The sequence below is a fragment of the Oryctolagus cuniculus genome, chromosome 2, assembly GCF_051225735.1.
Source record: "Oryctolagus cuniculus isolate XC-2025 breed Fujian yellow rabbit chromosome 2, ASM5122573v1, whole genome shotgun sequence".
Classification (NCBI taxonomy): domain Eukaryota; kingdom Metazoa; phylum Chordata; class Mammalia; order Lagomorpha; family Leporidae; genus Oryctolagus; species Oryctolagus cuniculus.
The window spans coordinates 156,613,776-156,636,050 of NC_142868.1; the positions used below are offsets into that span (position 1 = coordinate 156,613,776).

Here is a 22,275-nt window from a genome sequence, read left to right on the forward strand (position 1 = left end):
GGACTGATTCTCTACAGAGACTGTAGAGGTTAAATTTTTCAAGAATAGACATAAATGTCTTTAAACTGGAAGATATTTCTGGGACAATTTGTGGGATCAGGATAAGTTGATACCATTGTATGATAAGACTGTTTTGGAACAAATCTTCCCTGGTGAGAGGAAGATTCCTATTTTGAGATGACCAAGAAAATAACTAAGTGAAGAATTCCAGGGTTGGTAAAGAAATAATTATAAGACAAGCATCTGCAGTGAAAATTACGGGTGCTCTGACCTTAGGTGTTTTATACCAGCCTATTTGTTCAAAATATGCCAGATCCATCTGCAGTTACCTCGTCCTACTCATCCTGAGAGAGATTTTTCTGAAGCTCCTAAAAAAATAATTTTCAACAGGCAGCTCATACTCAGTGATGACTGTGGGGAACATGGCCCTTGCCCTGAATAAATCAGGTATATGAGGCTCATGGGGGATGATGAGAACATCTGCGTGGCGTTGACGGTGAAGGACACTTTAGAATCTGCCAGTTGTCTAATTGCATAGCCTTAACATCTACTCTGAAAACAACTTTGGAAATTCCACTGATAATGACTGACTTCTCATTTATTTTACAATGAATTAGGGGAACTGGGGAATTCCTAGGAAGGGAGAGAAGCCTGCTAAAACCTCACAATAGTTTGTGTTTCAGAATTCAACAGGGGTCAAAGAGAGTTTCCAGGAAGTTGTATACATAATTAAATTAGTTGTTCATAAACAAATTTGGAGCAATAGCAATCATAGTCCATCTCTGGCCTTTTAACCCCATTTTTTTTTTATCAACCTTACATGTTTATTTTGGATAAATTAATTATGTTAGAAGATTTTTGTGCAATTCTTGACAGACAATTTGCTTATCTTGGGCTCACTTCCTCTTTGCATGAGCTGAGGGAATTAAAACCTATGCTCTGTGTTTCTTCCATTTGTAAGATTTCTGAGGTTTGATAATTATATAAGTTGAAAAAATTAAATCCTTATAATGTCTTTCTATTTGGACTGACTATAAAGATGTGGGAAAACTCCAAGTTTATTTGTTTATTTTCTTGTGTTGTCATAAATGCCTATACATAGTAGAAATACAATGGGCTATATTTTTGGAAATGAATTGAATGTCATTTTCTTTGTAAATAACTTTAATTGGAAATCCATTGTATTCAATGAAGACTGGGCTAAGAGCCAGAGAACTGGTGAACTGGCACACATCTTCCCATTATCCTCTCTCTTCCTCTCTCTTTCTCTGTCTGTCAAACACACATACACACACACACACACACACACACAACCCCTCTAAAAGTTCTACCTGGTTTCTTAATATACTGTTCAATCATCATGATTATGCCAACTTGTCTGGACTTGTCCATCTCCCAAATTAGTCTTCTTTAAAAAATATCTTGCTCCATTATCTTTTATAAGTTCAAATAAATTTACCCAAGAACTAGAATAAAGTAATCTCATTCAATTAATCCATTATGATCAATGAGTTAAGAGTTCTTTAATCTCCTAAACATACATAACTTTATAGAGAAAGCTGGTAAACCTCAGCGAACGAGTGATTGGTGACAATTCTCCTACCTGACAAGTTAAATAAACTAACACATGTGTAGGAAAATAGTAAATTATAGATAAAGAGTCAGTGCCCAAATTTGAATTCAGTTACATTGCTGTGATCTATTTCAGATTACTTCCAACTCTCCGTTCCTCCAATTGTGAATTCACAGAATCCAAAACTGACCACTGTGGTTTCTCCTTCAAAGTAAACATTGTGTTAAAATGACATCACCTGGGTTGGGAGAAACATTTTAATTTTTTGTCATTTTTAAAAAATAAATGTGAAGAGTCTCCGTACTTAGGGGATGGATACCTATAAAACACAAACATTATCATAAAAGAGAGACATTTTTAAATATTTTATCACACTCCAAAGCCATGAATTTTTGAATTATTTTTTTGTTTTCATATAGCACAGCTATATATCAGGATAAAAGATTGATAATGTGAACATACCAGCACTACAGTCAATGAAATAAACCAAATAATTTTGAATTACAAAAATTTAAACAGTAAGCATATGTATTTAAAACTAAGACAACACAAATAAAACTGAAGCATTAGACATCAACAGTCTAAATTATTAAAAGTCATATATAAAGTGAAATGAGATTTAAATGCATCAAGGATGGCATATGGGACATATTAAGTGCTAAAGAAAAATGGAACCCTTTATATATTTATGCTATATTTTACTGAACATGAAACAAAATGCAGTATTATAGCCTAATCTATTTTAAAAAGTCCACAGATTACTGGTAGTATACCAAGGGCAAGTTACAAGTTTTTGAAAAGTCATGATAAATGCTGTCAAAATGAAAAAAAAAAAAAAAGATCAGAGGCAATTGTAGGAAGTATGAAGGCAGTTGTACTAAATTTTAATAGTTCTCTTATTAAAAAAACTTTTTTTAACTTTTATTTAATGAATATAAATTTCCAAAGTACAGCTTATGGATTACAATGGCTTCCCCCTCATAACTTCCCTCCCACCCGCAACCCTCACCTTTCCCTCTCCCTCCCCCCTTTCATTCACATCAAGATTCATTTTCAATTCTCTTTATATACAGGAGATCAGTTTAGCATATATTAAGTAAAGATTTCAACAGTTTGCACCCACATAGAAACACAAACTGAAAAATACTGTTTCAGTACTAGTTATAGCATTAAATCACAATGTACAGCACATTAAGGACAGAGATCCTACATGAGGAGTAAGTGCACAGTGACTCCTGTTGTTGACTTAACACATTGACACTCTTGTTTATGGCATCATTAATCACCCTAGGCTCTTGTCATGAGTTGCCAAGGCTATGGAAGCCTTTTGTGTTCACCGACTCTGATCATATTTAGACAAGGTCATAGTCAAAGTGGAAGTTCTCTCCTCCCTTCAGAGAAAGGTACCTCCTTCTTTGATGACCTGTTCTTTTCACTGGGATCTCACTGGCGGAGATCTTTCATTTAGGTTTGGTGTTTTTTTTTTTTTCCCCCAGAGTGTCTTGGCTTTCAATGCCAGTAATACTCTCATGGGCTTTTCAGCCAGATCCTCGTGCTTTAAGGGCTGATTCTAAGGCCAGAGTGCTATTTAGGACATATGCCATTCTTAGGGTATGCCGTGTACCTCACTTCCCATATTGGATCGTTCTTTCCCTTTTTTATTCTATCAGCTAGTATTTGCAGACACTTTATAGACAGCATGATGTCCTGAAAAATACTGTTGAAATTTTGAGCATTGTTTTTAAGTCTTATTGTCTCCACTAAAGGTCGAAGTTTAAAGTCACTTGGCATTTTAGGCCTCATTTTTATTATCTGTAGAATAAGACAAGTTCTCTCAATGATTCATGAAGTCCCCGCTAGCACAAGATGTTATTGATTATAATATCCCTTTGGGATGACTTAGGAGAATGTACTCTTGGATAGTAGATCTGGACTCAGTCATTGGCACATCTTCCAAACTAAGCGTGACTCAGTGCTTGAACATTAGTTTCATCCATGTTTTAGATTTCCTTTGCAAGGCCTTAGATTCTAACACTTTGTGATGAGTAAATTAAAGTGTATTCAAAATAAATTCAATATTCATAAATCCCCAATCTAGCAGAGATTAGAATGACCTAGGAATTTGGTTAGAAATTGAGATTGATCCTTGAACTCTAGCCCTAGACATTCTGATTTGATATGTTTTTTGAGAAGCCAAAAGTAGTTTTATTTTAGATGTGATCCTCAGATATTCTTATCCAGATAGTCTATATGGGCAGATTTTGATAAACATTCTTGGATGCCGTTGTTCGATGAATGTGTATATAAACTAGTAGGGGACAAGAAGCAAATGGTCATAGAATTACCACTTATGTTAAATTTTGCTTTAATATCTGGCTGATTAGTGGTCTTCATTTCATCTAAACTTAAATACTCTAATACCTTGAAATGAGACCAGAAAAAAAAAATAGTAGCCACCATTTTGGAGCTTATCTCTGTCCTAACCTATTATCTATGTTCTATGAAATGCTGTTGTTTATAAATATTTCATTTTATTTTAGCCAGTTTTTGACCCTACCTCTCTATTATACAAAATCCTAAAATTTTCCTTTGTTGTGTAAGAAAATGAAATAAGATTATGTAAATGAATCCCAGCTCTAGTAAAGGGGTATAAAGTTGTTCCAGTAATGTGTTGAGCCCCTCACCTGGATTTGTAATTACCAAGATATCCAAGATTTAGACAATGACACACCTCAATGACAGTTGCAAGACAAGCTCAAGGGTTTTCTGACAGACAACTGGCATAGATAAATTGTCCAAGCCACTAGATCAAGCAGAATATTCAGTAAGCTATTTTTTTTATTATTCCAGCAATGGAAAAAAATTTGTATTAAATTTGTGGTAGGCAGAATTCTAAACTTGTCCATCAAAATTATTTCCCTTTTATGTGTGTTTGGTTTTACTGTTACTTGATCAATACTAGTCCAGGTACTGTGAAGATAAAATAAATTTCACAAACCAAATGATGTTTGAATAGGCAGAATATCTAAGATGAGCTTAATCTAAATTAGTTGACCCTTTATTAAGGATGTATGAAGATATTCAACATTGAAAGTTAATTTGATCACAGGACAATGAATGCAGGCATGTACAAGCAGCTCCCATCACCCTCTGGCTGATTATCTACAAGAAAATAAACACTTCAGTTCTACATATATTAGGAACAAAGTTCTGCCAAAAATCTGATTTAGCTTAAAAAAAGACTTGGCCTCAGTCAAGCCCTCAGGTGAGAATGCAGTCACAGAAGACCTAGATTTCTGACCTATAAAATTTGAACAAATATATGTCTGTTGTTTTAAGTGACTACCTTTTAGTAATCTGATACAGAAGTAATACAAAAATGATTCCATTCTTCACTCAGTGTTCAAACATATTACCCCTTAGAGCTGCAAATTCATAATACACTCTCAATTAGCAAATTTGATATTTTGGTATCATTTCATTGATAATTATGTTTTACCACCCTCCAAATCTTATAAATAGGAAACCCATCCAAATTCCAAGTGTTAAATATCCATTTAAATTAATAATTAAATACACTATCATCATACCATTTATTGGTATTTACTAATCAAAGTTATTTATACTCATAATCACAATTTGTATATATATTATATTTATATATAAAATCACAGTTATTTACATATTATTTTACTTAACATTTATAATAATCCTGGGGGAAAATACCATCCCCAATATATATGTACATATGAGAAAATTGAAATTCAAATAAGTGCATTGAGTGCTATAATTTCACAAGTTAATATTTTAATTGGAACTCAAAATATGTGTCTTGACTCTATGTTCAAATCTGGTTGTATTTTGCCACAGCTCTAGCATACCCCAGCTATTTCAGAGCTGCCATAGCTGATATCTTTTATGGGGAAGAGAAGGTTGAAGATTAAAGTACAAATCTCTTTTCTATGAGCTTTGAGAATGTACATTTTAAAAAACTGCATTAAGTTCATATTCATAAATCATTTTGGAGTTAAAGCAGAAGTTTGTTTAATAAAGCAAGTTAAATCAGATTACTCTCTTGTATCTTTTTACCTAATTCTGCTCTCTGATTTACTAAACCCACCCTCTCATAAAACATGCAAACAGACAAAGCATACTACCCTTTTTCTATATTCGTACTAACCCTAAAATTACCCTCATCTGTTCCCCAGTGATGGATGAAACTGTGTTATCAGTATAATCTCAAAGAATGGATACATAGATAAGCACTGGGCAAGATTAAATCCCAACTCTGAAGCTTACTAGCTCAGTAAATTCTGAAAACTTAAAGACTGTCCCTGTATTTTCCTACTTTGCTTAATTCAGTGATGATAACATGTACTGGCTAAGATTATCATGATATTTAAATTATGAAGTGTGGGGAGCAAACCGGACTAGACTGAGTTACTGGAATTAAGACTTATTCTATGCATCTGCTCTCCCACAATATGGCGCTGGGAGAGAAGTAAACAGCTTCCGCACAGCTGCCTCCAGTTCAGCTAATAAACTGTAGGACTTGCTCCTGATTGGAGGAGAGCAGCGTATTCGGCGTGTGGGCAGCCGAGTTAGGATTGGCGGAGGAGGACTATAAAGGAGGAGAGAGACGGCATGCACTAGGGAACATCTAAGGGGAACATCTAGCTGAAGGAACACCTGTGCAGCCCCCCAGAAAGCCGGCCGGTGGTGTGCCACTCCCCTGCGGAAGTGGGGAATGTGGCCAGGGGGAACTGCCCTTCCACGGAGGTGGAGGGGATAGTAGCCAACCCGGGAGGAACCGGCAGCGAACCCGGGGAGGGCCGAGCAGACGAAAGAACAGCGCAGGGTCCTGTGTTGCTCCTCCACGAAGAGGGGGAGCGACAATGAAGTATATATAAAACATTCAGAATATGTCCCTACATACAATTAATACTAGCTATATTTTAGCTACTGTCATCAGTACTAACTTCATTAATATCTAGCTTCTGGGCAGGTTTGTGGCACAGCTGGTTGGGCTTCCACTGAGGATGTTTGTATGTTATATGTGAGCAGCTAGGATGAAGTCCTGTATTCTGATCCAACTTCCTGCCAGTACACCCTCTGGGATACAGCAGACAATGGTTCCAGTGCTTGGGTTCCTGTCACCTACATAAGAGACCCAGAATTCCTGGCTCCTAGCTTCGGCCTGGCCCAGCCCAGGTTTTTGCAGGCCTTTTGAAAGTGAATGAGTGGATGAAAGATCTCTGTCCCTCTATCACTCCCTCTCTGCCTTTAAATATATATATTCACATATATATATATACATATATATATGTATATATATATATATATCTCACTTAAGGGAGAGCTTAATTTTTATTTATGTTAAAACAGTAATTTTTCACGGCTCTCCAAGCTTGAAAGAAAATGTTCTTAAGGCAAAAGTAATGAATCTCTAATACTGTGATCTTATTAAACCATTGAGAATCACCCATAAAATAGAGAACATGTCATTTCAATCTATATCACCCACATTGTGAGGCTAATATATGTGTAAAGATAGAATTACACTGTAAAGCTTTAATTAAATTGCCATAATTTTCATAATTCATATTGTGGTTTATGATGTGGTAGGAAGTTCATTACTAAAATCTTGTGACTCATACACATCAATTTATTTCATCTAAATCAACCTACTTACACAAAATGAACGGACACAAGACTACCCCAAATACATAACTGAATTCTTATCTGTCTATGAACAGACATTAATTTATGAGTTATTACTTGCTGAATTAAGCATTTCAGGTACAAAATAAAGATCAAGCACAGTGACAGCTTCCAAAACATCTCACCATGAATAAGAAAGTATGTGTAACTGCATTCAGGAAGTTGGCCAAGAGCAATGCTTTCTCTTCTAGATAGAACATCTTTGTGCCTTAAATGCCACATGTCAGGCTGTATACTTCTTCTGGATTAGTAATGATAAATGTGAAACCACCCATGACTAATCAAATAAACATGACAATCGATTTGCCAAAAGAACTTGTGGCCCCCAAATGCTGATTACCACAGAATTCAAGTAGGTATGAAGAGGTCCAAAAATTATATTAACATAGATATATCAAAGGAATAAAACATAAAATGGCTTAATAATCATCAATACATTTATAACTATGAAGACTATATCAGGTACAAGCTGATACTATAAAGCTCTCTCAAAATTGGAGTAACATACTTTTATAACTTCCTTACATCTTGTGTTATAAACAAATAAGCTATTGATTTAAAACAATGCCACTAGAGGCATTAAGAAACAGATTTCTTTTGGAATGTCTCCAGAATATTCATTTCCTGTATTCTAATTTCAGTTACTTAGTTAAGGACAAATAAGTCTCAAATTTGGCTTGCATTAGAATCATTTTAGAGGACTTATGAAAACACAGATTGTGGTTTCTGTCAGTATATCTGGAGTTTCTGCTAATACATCTGGGAATTTTTGTTTTTAAAAAGTTGTAAATGATGGTAATGATGCTGGCCCTGGTACCATACTTTGAGAAACAACGATTCAGCCTTTCTTCTCTCCATCTTCTGATTTGTGCTAGCTTTGTAGATACTCTACTTACTTACAGTATTTCTTCTCTTAATTACTTTTCTCTACTCCCTTTTGGCCTACATCTGCTAAAATGTAGCCTGACAAATGTATTCCTTATTTAAACCTTTTGACAATTCTCTCTGTATCCTAGAAGATAAATTTTATATTTCTTACCAAAATTGCTACTTAACAATCTAACCTTGATTATTGCAACTTTTTCTCTTAACCTATGGTTTTCCTACCAGATTGAATTGCCTTTAGTTCTGCAGTGTGTCATGCTTTCTCTTCCTGGGATTTCAAATAGGCTGTTCCTTCTCTTAATTCTGCTACCCACCTCCAATACCTTGAATTGGCTAACAGCTATTTGATATGTATGACTCAACTTAGATATCACTACTGGGAAGGTTCTGAAAGTCTGTTGTAAATTCACTTTTTGAAAAAATATCCTGAGTCTAGACATAGAACAAACAATCACGGAAAGCGTTCTTATGAAAGATATTCATTATTATTGCATTTAACTCTGTCTATAAAAACCAATAGCTCTCCAACTTAAATATCATAGAATTAAGCACATTGCTTAATAAGAGAGCCCTTACACAATTATATCTATCTACTATGAATATTATCAGCTAGTTTATTTCATGTACCAAATGAAAAATCAATGTAAACCGAATTTTTTAAGAAAACTGTGATGTCATTGCACCTAAGAATCATCAATCCATATCACTTGTTTGAGGAAGATCAGTTATTTTTAGATTTCTAATAGAGTGTTCAAACACCAGGATTTCTATGGTCTGAATTTTGTTCGAAGGATTCTTCTGGCTCCCTTCTGTACACAAACTGCCTATGAAATATTAAGCTGTGATATAGCACCAACTTACTTTTTATTAATTTTTGAATGGTATAAGATGCCAGATATCCATTTATCAAACATCACAGATTCTTTGTATACTCTTTTTTCTATTATCATCCAGTATATTAATCCTTCTGGTTTTGTAGAAAACAGCAAATATTGGGTACAAAAAGAATTAAACTTTTAGGTATAGTAAAAGAAATGAGTATCATTTCAGTCATCTCAAAAATAATCAGCATCCTATCGAATATTGTTTGAATTTTGAATTTCTATATTTCTCATTTCTCAAAAGTGAACACATGTGGGTAAATCATCTAATTTACTTTACTTTAGAACACATAATGTCAAGATTTTCTGTATTTGATTTCTCCAGGTCATCTTGACTTGGCATTTCTTTCTGTCCTAAATTTTTGCCAGTGGAAAAAAATGGCAATAAAATAAGTCTTTTGATACTGGAAGGTCTTAAAAGGATTAAAAGGCTTTTATTGGAATCTCTATTCATTAGCTGCATTAGAGAAAGACACTAAAAAATCAATGTTTGACTTTTACTTTTAACCTTAAAATGTCATTAAATTCCACACATGAAAAGGTTGATGCAAACACCCTTTTTCCTTAATTGACAACACTTCCATTCTCTGTAGCATTTTGTAAAAGAAAGGAAGACTATGTGAGGGGTGCTGAAAAGGTCAAAATACAACTTGAAATATTTATTATTTAGTTGGAAGGTCTTTAGGAGCACAGATTTAATAATTAATTTTTCTACTTTATGAAATTCATCATTATTTTTCTGCAGGACATTCAGATGAATTCTTTTCATATTTGGAGAATAAGAGGCTACCCTGCCATTAATAGTTACCCAGTAACTCACCTGTTCTTACCATGTGGCCAATAGGAAAGGGTGATGCTTGTTGTCTTAGGCTGGTTTTGTTCTTAAAACATTTCTTCATCATGGTTGTTCATCATTGTGATACTCAGGCAGACAACTGAATAATGTAGTAGAGAACACTAGCTAATGGACAAAGAATTAACTAAAATTAGTCACATTTCCATTCTTACTGAGGGAAGCAACTTAATCCTTATAGATGTGAAAAAATGCCCAATTTTTAAAGTTGTTAACTAAAACAAAAATTCAGTACTACACTCTCCATTGCAGATTTGTCTGCTGCTCAGGAAATACTCATTAAGTTCAAATTTTGTCTTCATAGCAATAATTCCTAAAGCAATTTTAATATGATATATTTGAAATCTAACTCAAAAGGTTTGTTGGCAACATACTGCTAAGACACGTTTATCATTCTAAAAATATAATTCTCTATTTTTTTAGAATGTCAGAAGATAGACTATGATACCGAGTTCTCTTTTGGATGTGCTAAAAGCTAAATTTTGCCATTTACCAAATCTACAAATATCCTGTGAAATTGTAATTGGCATTTGTAACAGCAGTTTTCTGCTTGCCAAATGCATGCATATGTAAGATACTTTATACCATAAGAATGTATGGATAGAAGAAGACAGATTTATTCAATGTCTATGATGGTTTTTTGGGTAAAGAGACTTAATATGGAAGATGTAGGTGGGGTGATGTGGGAATCCTGGGGCTTGTAATCAAGCAGTTCTGTTTTCAAAACCCAGCTTTGCCATTTTGTAATTTTTATTCATCTTATCAATTTATTTAGTCTTTCTAGACTATCTGCAAAAGGGTATGAATGTGCTCTTTAGAGATGATGAGGATTACAAAAAATGGTTCTGAGAATGTTACAAAATGGCATAACAAAACACCAACCAGTAAATGGTACTTATTCCTTAAATGAGGAGTTTTGTTTATTCACTAATCATCACAGTAATATGGAAAATTTTGCTACATTTAAAAGTTACACTGTTATAGAAATGAAAGTAGAAAAAGTATTATGGTAAGGGAGAAAGATTATTGGAACACTTGATAGCCCTGGAATGGAGAACTTGAAAATCTTGCTTCCAGCAATGAGGCTCTGAAAAGAGTGAAGGGTAAAAGAAAATATGGAAGTGGGAGTCACATGTTTTAATTTTGCGTAAAGTAAGGAAAACTACACCTATGAGCAAAACATCCACAATAAAAGATTGGGGTTTTTTTGTTTGTTTACTTTTTCTGATATCTTTACTTTCTGAAATCCTCATAATTTGAGTATTTGTTTAATGGTTTCCCATAAGGCCTCAGATTTTCTTCATTTTATTTATTTATTTAACTGAATTTTTATCTGACTCAGTTATTCCAAGATACCTATCTTTAAGCTCAGAAATTCTTCTTTGATCGGTTTCGTTGTTGACATTCTCAACTCCACTTTTTTATTTGAGTTACTGTATTTTGTTCTTTTTCATGAGCTCTATCTCTTTGTTGACTTTTTCATTCCTATCATGAATTGTTTTCCTTGTTTTCCTACATTTGTTGAATTGTCTATTTGTATTGTGTATCTCACTGAATTTCCATAGAATCATTCTTTTGAATTATTTTCTAGGTTTTATTTCTTCAAGTTACTTTTCTTTAGGGTCTGTTGCTACAAAGTTAATGTATAATTATTATTCTTTGGCGGTATCATGCTGGCTTGCTTTTTCTTGCTTATTATGTTCCTAAATCAAAACCTGCACAAGTAGTATAACAGTCACCTCTTCTAATTTTATGGGAGAATTTTCCAAGGAAAAGAATTTTCATTGTAGATGAATCAAATATTTTTTGGAGAGGGCTTTTACTTTGGGTTTCAGTATAAACAAAGATGTAATCTCCAAGTGAATTTTTCAGCTTAATCAATTTTAGTATGTCTGTAACTGTCCCAATGGTTTAGATTGCATAGGTTTGTAGAGGTAGTAGTGTAACTTTTCAGTGTATGTAGGCTGCCAAAATATTATACCTCAGAACCCAAAGAGCAGTGCCAGGGTCATAGACCAGAACATATCTTCAAGCCCCACAAGGGTAGATGCTGCTTGCAGTGGGGACCTCCAATGACAAGAATGATAGAGTGCAGTGGATTTGTCCTCTAAACCCTCAGGGACAAGCTCGACCATTGATGGGGGACTCTGATAAAGGCTTTGGTTGTTCAAGGACTGCAGAGTTTGTAGACATGGCCCCTAGCCTTACTTGAGCAAGTTTCCCCCGTGGCTTGTATCTTTGTTGGGTGCAGGGTAGTGTCTTGATGTAAATGGTGGCAAATGCATCCCAGGCTGTTTAGGGACACTACTGGCAGTGGGATATTGGCAGGAGTTACATCCTTCAGACCCTATAATGCCAAAGCCAAAGCAGTGGAGATTGAATATCTTAGCAACAAGATCATATTAACAGCAAGCTCATAATTTTTTTCTTTAGTTAAATTAAGAGAATCTCTCTGTGAAGTATTTTCATGAAAAAGTAAGGATTTTAGAGTGGTTTTATGTGTTACGGGAGTTTGGAGAAAGATGGCTGTGGTAGTAAAATGGAAAATTTGTCAGAGCTCAAAGTTTTCACTCTCACCAGAGGCAGGGAATTCTAACATGGAAGCTATGTAGAAACTGAAAACTATTAGCAAAGATTGTCTAGTTACTTTCTCTTATGTTGCTGAATGGTACTTAAACATGCAAACTCATTTTATTTCAATCTTAAACTTAATTTTTCTTCTGAAAATACACATTAGAAAAATACTTTGAAAATGGGCTATTAAACCATTTATTCCATTCTTTTGGGTTTTTCTCTAACTCAGCTTACTTGACCAAAAAAAAAGGGGGGGGGATTATTGTGAGAATCTCAATATCTGACTATGTCAGAGGATTCTGCAAGGTCACCTCCTGACCCAAGTAAATTGGAGTAAATTCCTTAAATACACTAGAGACTTAGAAAGCTAATTGTGGAAGGGCCGGTGCTGTGGCATAGCAGGTAAAGCTGCTGCCTATAGTGCCAGCATCCCGTATGTGTGCCAGTTCAAGTCCTGGTTGCTCTACTTCCAATCCAGCTCCCTGCAAATGCACCTAGGAAAGCTGCAGAGGATGGCCTAATTCCCTGCACCTGTGTGAGAGACCAGGAAGAAGCTCCTGGCTCCTGGCTTGGGGTTGGTCCAGCTCCGGCCATTGCAGCCAACTAGGGAGTGAACCAGTGGAACGAAGACTTCTCTTTTTTTCTCTTTCTTCCTCTCCTTCTCTCTGTGTAACTCTGACTTTCAAATAAATGAATAAATCTTTTTTAAAAAAGGAATGTTAATTGTGGAAGGAAACAGAAAGAGAAAAAAAAAATGTATTGAAATTCAAAAGTTGACAACCCATACCATGGCAGTTGAATAGAAGAGAAAAGGGGAGAATAGCCTCCCTATTACATTGTATCTAAGACATCAGTTGAGTATTGAAAAAGCAGTTGTCTGGTGAAAGTGTGTGGCAAAGCAAGGTAAGCCACTGCTTGCAACACCAGGATCCCATATGAGAGTACGAGCTTAGCTGGTACTTAACTTAGTACTTAGCTTCCAAACCAGCTCCCTTCTAATGTATCCTGGGAGGCAATGGATGATGACTGAAGCTCTTGGAGCCCTACCAACAATGTGGGAGACTCAGAGTTCCAGGCTTCACCCTGAACCAGCCCTAGCTGATGTGGGCATTTGGGGATGAACCAGCCAATGTGAGATTCACTCTTGCTCTTGCTGTTACTGTCTCACTCTCTCTCTATCTGCCTTTCAAGTCTTTCCAATGGCATAGATTTTACTTTTATAAATGGAATTAGAATTTTTTATTTAATATACAAATAATATACAAATAATTAAATAATAATTTAATATACAAATAATGCTGCATTCCTTTTAAAAGATAAAATCAATGTATTTATTTTATAGATTAAAACTACAAAAACAAAAAATAAGAAATTATCAATATTTGGTTAACAATAGTTTGCTAACAAATATAGATATAAATTAAAATGTTAAGAATAAACTCATTTCAGTGAATTTTTTTTAAAAAAGGAGGAAATGGAGAAAGAGTTACAGGAAACTTATATGTCAATAAAGGAAATATAGACATTCAGTGTTTAAGTGAAGCTTTTAAATTACTAATTCTGATTTCTGAATATGATGGTATGGTGGTTATAATTTAAAATGTAAGCCATGACTTTAAAAGAACATAATTAGTTTTATAAATGAATGATGAGATTTGGATTTTTCTCAAAAATAATCCAGTGGCAGAAAGAATTGATGCATCATAGAATAAGCAATTTAAGAGAGTATAACTGTGAATACTAGAGGTTGGGAAAGGGAGTGGGGAGAGAAGACAGGGAGAGGCTGAATAACAATTTCCAAATACAATTTGATAAGTACAATAAGTTCTCATATTTGATAATATGGTAGAGTGACTATAGAACAACAACAAATTGTATATGTGCTGTAAAATTTGTCATATGACATACAACAACATGTGCATATTTCATAAAAACTCAAGACAGGACTCTGAAGGCTCCAAACATAAAAAAAAAATCAAGGAATGGAAATGCTGAATTCTGCTGAATTATGTTCCCACATATCACATTGCTCTACAAAAGCATGCCATTCCTTTACAGTCAAGTTCATTTCAGAAACCACACCCCCTGCAGTGGTGATGTTCTCATTTTTATACATCTTTCTCTTCAGTTTGCTGAATTTGATTCACCACTCTGCCCTTACCATTCTTAGTCACTAGTCAAAAAATAACCAAGTTCTAAAATGTTAGATTTGGTGTCAATGTGATAATATTGCCTGACAATAGGAATACACTTGCCAAATCTCTATGTTTATGTAAAATACAAATTGAGATAGGGTGATAATGTGCTAAATATGCATGAGGTTTGCATCTGGAATTAAAAGTAGTGATATGCAGGGTCTTCAATATGCATTTCTGAAAACTGGCAACTGCATGATCCTGTTGTATTTCAGTCTTGTACTTTGCAGTTAGTGGTTAATAGGGAGGTTGGGTAAATGTGATAAATGTATCTTTTACTTTCCAAGACATCTTCTTTATATACTCAAAAACATACAATAATCAAATTCTTCAGTGCTCTCAATACAATTTGGCCTTATCTGATGTTTGCAAGCAAGTAAATTGTGTAATATGTTAAGAAGTAATTAAATTCCCTTCAAAATAAGTGCTTCCATTTTATTAAATATCTTGTGATAGAAATAGCATTAAAGAGAAATTTCTATTCATAAGCCAGAGGTATTTTATCAACATCTACAGAAATATCAGTGTCTGAAAAGTAATGAGAAAAATTTACCTCATACAAAGAAAACACTTTTTTAAAATTTTGTTATAAAAGTTTCATATATACAGATTTTTTCCCAAAGAAACCTTTTATTTAAGTAATAAAAACTTCATGCACTTCATAAGTATAACTTTAGGAATATAGTGATTATTCCCACCATACCCAACCTCCTGCCCACACTCTCAGTCCCATTCTCCACTAGGATCCATTTCCGATTAACTTTATACACAGAAGACCAACTCTATACTTAGAGTTCAACAATTTCCATTGCGGAGTTTGGGGGAGGGGACTGTTCCTCAACAGTTGAGACAAGGGCTGTTCAAAGTCATTGCATCTTGAAGTTAATTTCACTTTTTTTTTTTTTTGTAGAAACTTAATTAACTTTAAAGAAGCACCTGAGAATGATACATCTTTTGTGAGCATTTAGACATAACTATAATACAATTCTTTGAGGACAAAGGTCCTGCATAGGAAGTTAGTGCACAGTGACTCCTGTTTTTAATTTAACAAACATTTGTATGTATGACATCACTGATCACCCAAGGCTCTTGACATGAGGTTCCCAGTCTATAGAAACCTTTTGAATCCACAAACTCCATCTGTTTTTAGACAAGGCCATAAGCAAAGTGGAAGTTTTCTCTCCCCTTTAGAGAAAAGTACATTCTTTGATTACCACTTCTTTCTACTGGGGTCTCACCCTCCGAGGTCCTTCATATAGGACATTTTTTGCCACAGTGTCATGGCTTTCCATGCCTGAAATGCTCTCATGAAATTTTCAGCCAGGTCAGAATGCCTTAAGGGCTGATTCTAATGTCAAAGTGCTACTTAAAGCAATTGTCATTCTATGAGTCTATTGTGTGGACTGCTTCCCACATTGGAGCATTCACTCCTTTTTAATTCTATCTGTTATTATTACCAGATACTTAATCCTATTCATAAAATCACTTTAACACTTAAGATGGTATTTTTAGCACCCAGCTTAAGGGGATTAGGGGTCCTATGGTAAGTTTGTAAACTGTACCCTTAGAAATAAGTCCATAGGAATGGATGCAGCTTTGCAGTTACAGACTTCATATATTTCCTAATTACATCTTTAGAAACATGGTGATTCTTCCCAGCGTGCCCACCCTCCCATCCATACTTCCAACCCCTCTTCCTCTTCACTCTCTTATTCCCACTCTTTTTTTTTTTTACTGAGATCTATTTTCAATTGACTTTATAAACATATGTTTAACTCTATTCTAAGTAAAGAGTTCAACAAATAGTATGAAAAAAAGAAATTGTTCCTCAACAGTCAAGACAAGGACTCTTCAAGTTGTTGCTTCTCAAAATGTCAATTTCACTTCTACAGATTGCCTTTTAGGTGCTCTATTAGTTATCACAGTTCAGGGAGAACATATAATATTTGTCCCTTTGGAATTGGATATTTTACTAAGTATGATGTTTTCCAGATTCAACTATTTTGTTGCAAATGACCAGATTTCATTTTGTTTTACTACTGTGTAATATTCCATGGTGTACATATCCTATAATTTCTATATCCGGTCTTCAGTTGACAGGCATTTGGGTTGATTCCACATCTTAGATATTGTAAATTAAGCTGCAGTAAACATAGGGATGCAGATAACTCCTTCATATGCTGATTTTATTTCCTTTGGGTAAATTCCCAGGAGTGGGATGGCTGTTATATGGTAGGTTTATATACAGATTTCTGAGGTACCTCTATGTTGTATTCCATAGTGTCTTTACCAATTTACATTCCCACCAACAGTGGATTAGGGTACCTTTTTCACCCGCATCCTTGGCAGCTTTTGTTGTTTGTTGATTTCTGTATGGAAGCCATTCTAACTGGGGTGAGGTGAAACCTCATTGTGGTTTTGATTTGTATTTCCCTGACGGCTAGTGATCCTGAACATTTTTCATGTGTCTGTAGGCCATTTGGATTTCCTGTTTTGAAAAATGTCTGTTTTAATCCTTTGCCCATTTCTTAACTGGGTTGTTTGTTTTGTTGTTGTTGTTGAGTTGTTGAGTTTCTCAACATCTTTATATATTCTGGTTATTAATCCTTTATCAGTTGCATAGTTTGCAAATTATGTCTCCCATTCTGTTTGTTGCCTCTTCACTTTCCTAAGTGTTCCTTTTACTGTACAGAAGCTTCTCAATTTAATGTAATCCCATTTGCTAATTTTGGCTTTGATTGCTTGTGCCTCTGGGATCTTTTCCAAGAACTCTTTGCCTGTGCCAAAATCTTGCAGGATTGTTCCAAAATTCTTTAATAATTTGATAATATTGGGTCATAGATTTAGGTCTTTAATCCATTGTGAGTGGATTTTTGTGGAAGAATTGATTTATGGCATTTCTATTTTGTTCCATTGGTCTATTCATCTGTTTTACTACCAGTACCTGTCTGGTTGATCATAACTGCCCTGTAGTATGACTTAAAATCTGGTATTGTGACACCTCTGCTTTGTTGTTTTTGTGTATAAGATTACTTTAGCTATTCAAAGTCCCCTGTATTTCAATATGAATTTCAGCATCATTTTTTCTAGATCTGAGAAGAATGTCTTTAATAATTTGATTGGTATCGCATTGAATCTGTAAATTGCTTTCAGAAGAGTGGACATTTTGATGATACTGATTCTTCCAATCCATGAACATGGAAGAATTTTTCATTATTTTTTGGTCTCTTCTTCTTTCTTTAAGGTTTTGTAATTCTCATCATAGAGATATTTGACATCCTTGGTTAAATTTATCCCAAGGCATTTGATTTTTTTTTTTGTAGCTATTGTGAATGGGATTGTTCTTTGAAGTTCTTTCTCAGCTATGGCATTGTTCCTCTATACAAAAGCTGTTGATTTTTGTGTATTAATTTTATACCCTGCTACTTTACCATACTCTTCTATGAGTTCTAATTGTTTCTTAGTGGAGTACTTTGGATCCAGTCACGAGCATACAGCACCTCCTCACTTCTCCCTGCCAGACCCAGGGGACTCCACTTGTCTTGTTGTTGGGCATGTACACGAGCTGGCGCAGACATTACATTTGTCCAAAATGGTGCCCATTCTCTATCAGCTTGTTACAGGATGCTGTTGCAGGGTTATTAGGGAGCGAGAAACAGGCTCCCCCATTTTTTTCTCCTCTAGTTCGTCAGGTACACTGTCCCCCACAGAGCTCCAAGCCCAATCCCTTCCAGGCTCTTCCTGCAGCTTTATTGCCAGTGGCCTGGGCTGCTGCAGTCTGGTCTTACCACACACTCTCCAAAGCTCTCCAAAGCTCTCCAAAGTTGATGTAGAGGCTCTTGGCTGCTAGGGTCCTGAGTTGTGCATGTCCATACCCTCTATGTAGGTCCACTATATCCCTCTAACTTGTGTGGAGTTTCCTCTGCTGTTTCCTTCCTAACTCTTCCCTGGGATTACACTCTCTCTCCTTTTTTGAAACTATCTTCTACATTAGAGCAGTAAGCTCTCTCCCTACTCTGTCAACTTAATGCAATCTCTATATACAGATTTAAGAACATAGTGATACTTACCACTCTACCCTCCCTCCTGCCCAGGCTCCAACCCTTCTTTCTCCTCCCTCTCCTATTCATACTCTTAAAATTTTACAAAGATCTATTTTCAGTTTACTTAATGATCATAAGGTTAACCCTACACTAAGTGGAGTTCAACAAATAGTATGAACAACACTAACAACAGCAACAACAACAACAAAACAGTTCCTCTACAGAAGAGACAAAGTATATAGTTAGGGCACAAGCCCAACAGCAGGTAAAACAGAAAGTTCAAAGTGAGTTAACATTGACAGAAACAAGAGATGCCTTTTATAAAAGTTGATTATAAAAGTGTACTAGTGTTCCATGCTTCAAAAAACAAGTTTCCTCAAACTTTGAACCATAACATTACAAATGTATTATTTTTGCTTTGTTGCTCAAAAATATAAACTATGTCTCACTGGGCTCATATCAATGTATGTGTAGCACCATGTTCTTTTCTGGTGGTTCTCAAGTATAACTTGTTTTCTATCTTTTCCAACCTCATTTGGTTCATGTCGTCTTTCATTGTGTTCACTCAACCTTGTATCTTTCTTTGATCTTCTTTTATTTTTTCCTGAGAATCATAATATTATTCTGTCTAGCCCAGCTGGAAAAGTCCCTCTAATTTTAAGGGCCCGAATGATTAGACTAAGCTCATTTGAACCTTTAATCACTCCTGCAAAGTCTCCTTTGCATTATAAAATATTTATAGATTCTGACTCATATGTATATTTGGAGACTGTTATTTTGCCTAACACAGAAAAGAACTAAAAGTAGAGGGTAAAATATTTAAAAGAAGAAAGATATGAGGAAAAGGAAGCTTATTAAATTTCAAATGGGAGATATTAGAATCAAGTGGAACATATCCAGTATTTAGTAATATAATATAAGTATGTATGTTTGATAAATAGCAAAAAATACCCAAGATACCATGCTAATTAACCTCTAACTCATAAGAAGAAGTTTAAAATTGTTAATTATGTACATGCAATGATATTTTGGGTTTTTCAGTCTGCTCAAATATAATAAAGACTTATGAGATTCTCTATAGAGGGAAATATTTGATAATATCACTAAAAAGAAATAACAGTGAAACAAAGATAAATAACCCAGTCACATCAACCCATGCCAATCCTATTGTTTGGAGCTACTGAGGAGTTGACAGTATTGACAGCGTATTCTTCACACATGATTTAACCTATGCAAAATGTATCTTACAGAAATAGAGCTGAGATAGAACTTTGTGAAAAATGAGAAAAGCATAGCACGAAAAGCTTATAAATAAATTTCAATTATTTGGGGGCTCCATTTCTCAATTATGTCATTTTTAATCATTTTAATATGCATAGACATCTCAAGGATTTGTGAGAAATCAAGCACTAATACTTGGGCATAATTTGAATTATGTATTTTGGTACCCTTTACAGAAGAAGGTGAAATCAGCCATTCAATACTTGGAAACGTATTTCTGAAAGATGTGGAAAAAAATGTATCCTGATACATGGAATAGTAAGTAAAAATATATTTTGTCATATGGCATATTAAAGCAGTGATTGCAATAATCTCCTAATTATTAACATCTCCAGTCCTACAAACTTTGAACATATCCCTTTAAAAAACTGGATTTCATCATTTCTCAATAGATGCATTATTGACCTTTAGAGTAGAACAAATCTTGATTATGTGAGCTTATCTCATGTTTTGCAAGACATTTAGCAGCCTTAGCACCCTCCATTAAATGGTGAAAATTCTCCTCAGGCATAATGAATGTTTAATTGCTTTTCACTGCCCATATGGTAAAATGCTATTCTGTAACGCTAGATTATATGGTGACCAGTGTGTCCTTATATTCCCCTCTGCTTTACTAAACTTTAGGTTGGTTTCTTCCTTACCATGGTCCCCTGTCCTGTCTTTACTTGAGCATTTATTTCAAGAAACTTTTCCTTCTAAATGCCTTCACTGTCCTAAAATGTAGGTCTTCTGCCAGATTCCTGCAAATGTTACACCTAGGAATGTCTTTCTCAAGGAACTGGGAGCCATCTCTGAAATGTAATCAGGGACCCTAACAGATAGAAAACTAACATGAGAAAGTTATGTAGCTTTTTTATAGTGTTCTATTCTCATAATAACGTGTAAAGGAAAGTTGGTTAAATGAAAATTGTGACATATTTTGTGGGAATAAATTATATGGAAGATTGAGGACTTAATTGTGATCATGTTTTCTCAGAAAAAATGATAAGAAATATCTAAAATATTCATTGTAATATGATTGGTACTGGAACAAAATTTTAAATAATATAATAATATGAGAAGCATTGTGGCACAGCAGGTTCAGTTGCTGCTTTGGACATCTGTCTCAATGCATCTTGGGAAAAAAGTAGGTGTGGCCTCAAGAAATTGGGCCTATGACACCTATGTAGGGGAATGGACCAAGTTCTGTGCTCCTGGCTTCTGGCTGGCCCAGCCCTGCCATTTACAGGCATTTGAGGAGTGAACCAGTCAATGGAAGATTTCACTCTCTTTTTATTTATTTACTTTTAAAATTTTATTTAAGGTATACAAATTTTACACATTTCATATATAAATATTCCTAAAAGTAGCTGCAAAATTTGAAACAATTAGTTTTACTTTATTTTTTATTTTATCTTACAATTAAGTCTCTGGAAAAAAAGAGGAAGAACACATAAGCAAAGAGGGCTAAAAGTCATAAAATTTAGTTTCAGAAATTATGTTTTGTCATACTGCTGTGGTAGAATTTATTAGGGAAGTCATTCTTTTTGTATTCAGGCCATTTTATCTCTACAAGAGAGTGTGAAATATTTATTTCTCACACTGAATATGACTTTTCTCATTTGTTGTGAAGTATTTACTTTCTCCCACAAGTAACTATCATACATTTTATTAGATCCATCTATTTTCAGACTTGAAATATTGAGGTAGCCAGTTTTTCAAATAGCTGTATTGTGAAATTTTTATTTTTTATTTTTAATAAAATACATCAAGCTGTTTCATCCATGTAATGTGAAATGGTTTAATGTCATGATTCTAATTTTTCCATTGTGCTTCCCTACTTCTGTCTGGTACTATACAGCTGACACTTGGTGGCAAGTGGTTATGAAAATTGCCTTTTTCAAAGACATCCTGACACTGTATACATTACTCTTAAACTTATCATTTGGCCTTATCACTTCTTCACCTAGAGCAAGCACTTTAGTCCTTTCTTCTTGTATCTACATGTTGGCACAGCCTTGACTGGCAGAGCATAGTGAAAGTGATGATAGTGATATCTGAGGTCAGGTCATCAAAGGCAACACAGATTTTTGAAATTTCTCTTTTTGAAAGTGCTGTTGAAACAAGCCACTATACTGCAGTAAAATCATGCCACAGTGAGAGATGACAGTGGGATTCCTGACCATAGCCATCATCAACTGGCAGATAAATCAGTTTCCTAGCTCTGTTTTTTTTTTTTTTTTTAACATTATGGGTATATTTTATTTCTTTTGGCATCACATAGCTTTAA

The 22,275-nt window shown here is 34.7% G+C and overlaps 1 long non-coding RNA gene across 2 annotated transcripts in view; it reads left to right on the top strand.

The window, feature by feature from the left end:
* LOC149128104 (uncharacterized) overlaps window positions 1-22,275 on the top strand; it is a 182,282-nt gene that overhangs the window by 57,022 nt on the left and 102,985 nt on the right. For both annotated transcript variants that reach the window (XR_016229687.1, XR_016229686.1), the window contains exon 2: window positions 20,183-20,264. This is a non-coding gene — a long non-coding RNA (uncharacterized LOC149128104). The remainder of the gene's footprint in view (window positions 1-20,182; window positions 20,265-22,275) is intronic.